Source organism: Hevea brasiliensis, chromosome 7 (assembly GCF_030052815.1).
Source record: "Hevea brasiliensis isolate MT/VB/25A 57/8 chromosome 7, ASM3005281v1, whole genome shotgun sequence".
NCBI classification, from domain to species: Eukaryota; Viridiplantae; Streptophyta; class Magnoliopsida; order Malpighiales; family Euphorbiaceae; genus Hevea; species Hevea brasiliensis.
Window position 1 is genome coordinate 6294269 of NC_079499.1, and position 3817 is coordinate 6298085.

Here is a 3817-nt window from a genome sequence, read left to right on the forward strand (position 1 = left end):
CCTCACAAACGAGCACACACACAAGCCCATGTGTCGTGTTTGGTTCCATAGCACTTCAAGTCTAGAGTAGACACAAAGAGAGATATGGTTATAAAAAATAAAGTTGCATGACCTCACACACGAGCTTGTGTGTCTGCTTATGCAGCTCTCTGCTTGTGAAACTTAAAACTGCACTACCTTATGCAAATAAAACACTTATGATGCAAGCTCGCATCTAGGCTGAAAGCAAGTTCACATTCTGTTGAAATGATTTTCTCATGGAACGACCAAAACCAAGCAACAATCACAACTTAAAACTGCACTACCTTATGCAAATAAAACACTTATGATGCAAGCTCGCATCTAGGCTGAAAGCAAGTTCACATTCTGTTGTAATGATTTTCTCATGGAACGACCAAAACCAAGCAACAATCACAACTTAAATAACTATTTTACTACAAGACAACATAAACACCAACATGTAATGAATAACCACTTTGATTAGTAAAAGAAAGTCAAGGACCTGATACAAATAAGGCAACTTGTGCCAATTACACCAGATATTAAAATGAGACAATATAAGTGACTAACTTATATTGAATCTAAGTTCTCAGTAGAATTTAGGAAGAACATGCATAAACTCTCTCAAAGGAGTTCTTAAGCTCACAAGCTTAACAATGGTAGATTGTAAAACTGAAACTAACAAAATGAAGAAGAAAGCCTTATAAGACTGCTCATGGTTCATCCAACACTTGGAATCTTTATCCAAGAATTTCTCCAAGTATTGGACAAAATACATTAACCCCCATTTTAGGTAAAAGCCACATTTACAAGTCTGAACCAAATTTGGATTTTGAAATCTAAATTTTGAAATCTGATGACAAAAGTTTCTTTTATCTTGTAGCTGAAAATGGCAATGTTGGTTTTTCCTTTATATCTTGGACAAAAGACTCTCCCACTTTCATTTGTAACTTGGATAAAGCTTACAAGTTGCAAGGTTGCTGAATGGATAGAATTGGAATGTCTTTGGGATGGAAGAGCTTCAGTTTGGTGCACTTGGTTGGACCTTGGTTCGGCTCACTTTGTTAGACCATGGTTTGGTTCACTTTGAATACCGAATTGCATAAACACGACACATTTGTGCTCCCCTTGAATTCCTTGCATGTTGGACTGCCATACTTGATCAATATGTGCTTGATTTAGTCCTAGTTTTTGTGATTACTCCCTTGAACATGGAAAGTGGTTCAGCCATATTGCCCTCATGATGCTCATCATCCCCTCTTTCTTGGAAAGAATTCGTCATCGAATTTAAATCTACACCAAGATATGGAGATAGGTCAGAAATATTAAATGTAGAGCTAATGGGATCCAGAAGCCACTTTGATATATAATTTTTTTTCTTTTAATTTCTTTTTTTTTTAAAGAAATTGATCTCAAACTTAAATATCTTCATAACACAATTTTTTATCGTGTTAATAATCCTCATGCCCAAAACTTAATTGGTTCAAATTTTAATAATAATATTATTATTATTTTAATTATTAACCTTAATTATAAAACTTTTACGATTTACACTTTAATTCTACCCAAATCTTACAACAAGTAAGAACATTAACATCATGTTCATCATCATAAATTTGATAAAAAATTTAATTATTCAAAACCTATGGCTCTGATACCACATGTAAAAAAATAATTCTTAATATACCATAACAATGATAAACATAAGATGAATCATAAATATAAGATTCAACTATCACCCTAATAATAGATCTTGAATAAATAAATTCTCATAGATGTAAAAAGTGTACCTAATGCAGAGTTTAATTGAAGCATGATAATAATTGAGAGAGACTCTTTGATTCAATAAACTGATTTATTTTCTCTTGACCATTCTTGATTGACATAGAAAACTTTAGTGATGAAAGATTTTCTTGAGATGACTCTAATATTTCTGACTTTATGAAAGAGAATGTGCGTGTGCTTATGAGTATAGATAGAATCAGTTTATATATATATCTTTTTTGATTGACACACAAAACTTTAGTGATGAAAAATTTTCTTGAGATGACTTTAATATCTCTAACTTTTTGAAAGAGAATATGCGTGTTCTTATGGGTAAAGAGAGGATCAGTTTATATATATATATCTCCAAAATTTAATCTGGTACGCCTACCAAGTAATCCATATACAATTAGGATTTATGATAATTAAAGTAATTTTTATATAATTAGGGTTTGTATTAATTAAAATAAATATTAATTAATATTAAGCCCTATTAAAGAAATTGATTTTGACTCATATGGTAATATTAATTATTGAGCAAAAATCTTACAGGTCTCTCATGGATAATGTCTTTTGTATCTCCTCTGTCTTTTGGGCCCTTTTCCACCTCTTTTTAATCCATTCGGTTTCTTTGGCCTTTTTCTTTTTTGCTGTGTGGGTTTCTAGTCTATCTGTTCGCTGGCTTATTTATAGGAGTCTTTTGGTGCTTTCTCCTTGTTTCTTGTTTTGTTTTCTTTCTTATTTTAATAAAATTCTTTGCTTGCTTATAAAAAAAATTAAATAAATAATTGTATAGATATTAAATATATATATATATATATACACACACACACCAATATTGTTGCTTTGATGACGGTTTCACTAGAATTGCCGAATTGGGAATCATCATGAACTGCAGATAGCAAAACATCTTTGAAATCCTTCTTGGTCTCCACCTCACCATTGAGCCTTCTCAACTCATGTTCTCGAACCCAGACATCCATAATGGAATCCAATTCCTTCAAAATCTTCTTCATAGATTTCACAAGCCACAAAAAATCCATCCATCCAAGAAATGGAACCAAGTCTGAAGGAATTAACAAAAGCACCAGCAACATACATGAAATCCCTCATGATTTGTCCAATGGGACGTCCCTTTTCATCGTGTCCATTATTGTCTACTTTGAAGTATCGCTTCTCGGCTACCATTCTTGTCATTATATTGAGCACCAAATGTTCAAGCAATTCGCTCATGTCAACCTTGACTGGATTGTTTTTATTTTCCTTCCATTGTTTGAATATATACTTAATGACATAACTCACTTCAAATGTTCGAACATCCTTCAGCAACTTAAGCCTGTGGGGGGAGAGGACCTCGACAATGGCGGGCTTACGCACACGTCGTGCCAATAGGAATCATAAGGCGAGAAACCAAAGGATGCATAGTTGTATTAGGTGCTTTAATTGGCTTGATTGTGGACGTGAAGCTAAGTATTTGTCATTTGTGGTATAAAACTCTTTCATTATGCATTGATTGATGATCACCACTGTGCGGTGAATCCCCATTTGGATGGAGAAGATAGGGCCTTTTTTTATCAGCTATGTCGCCCAAGATTCGGGCAAATGGCTTCCGGGCACCAAGTTGGTGAAGGTGACCAATAATTGGTAGGGCACCAGGCACTTGTGGGGATAAAGAGCGCCTCTTACTGCTATATTTTCCCCTCCATAGGTTATAAAGTAGGACAAGAGCGAGGACTCCTAGAATTGCTACAAAATTTGAAGAGAAATCCATGATGGGTTTGGACTCTAGAGGAAGGATTTGCTTAAGTGCTGAACTTGAAGGACACAGTAGAATTTATAGAACTTCATAAATTTACTGTTAATAGGAATTGAGATTTTATTTCGGGGATGTTATTATAATTAAGGGAATTTGTTTCCCACTCAAAATATAAAATGTATAATGAAATTTATTTATTAAATAAATAAATATTATGTATTTGTATCTTAAATTTATAGTAGGATGGGTATAGATAATAACTTTAATTTCATTTAGATATTGATTAGTATTTACAAA

General features: G+C 33.2%; 1 pseudogene; it reads right to left on the reverse strand.

The window, feature by feature from the left end:
- Positions 1 to 1162: 1162 nt before the first annotated feature.
- LOC131181631 (cytochrome P450 CYP82H23-like) lies at positions 1163 to 3535 on the reverse strand (annotated as a pseudogene).
- Between the last annotated feature and the right edge of the window lie 282 nt (positions 3536 to 3817).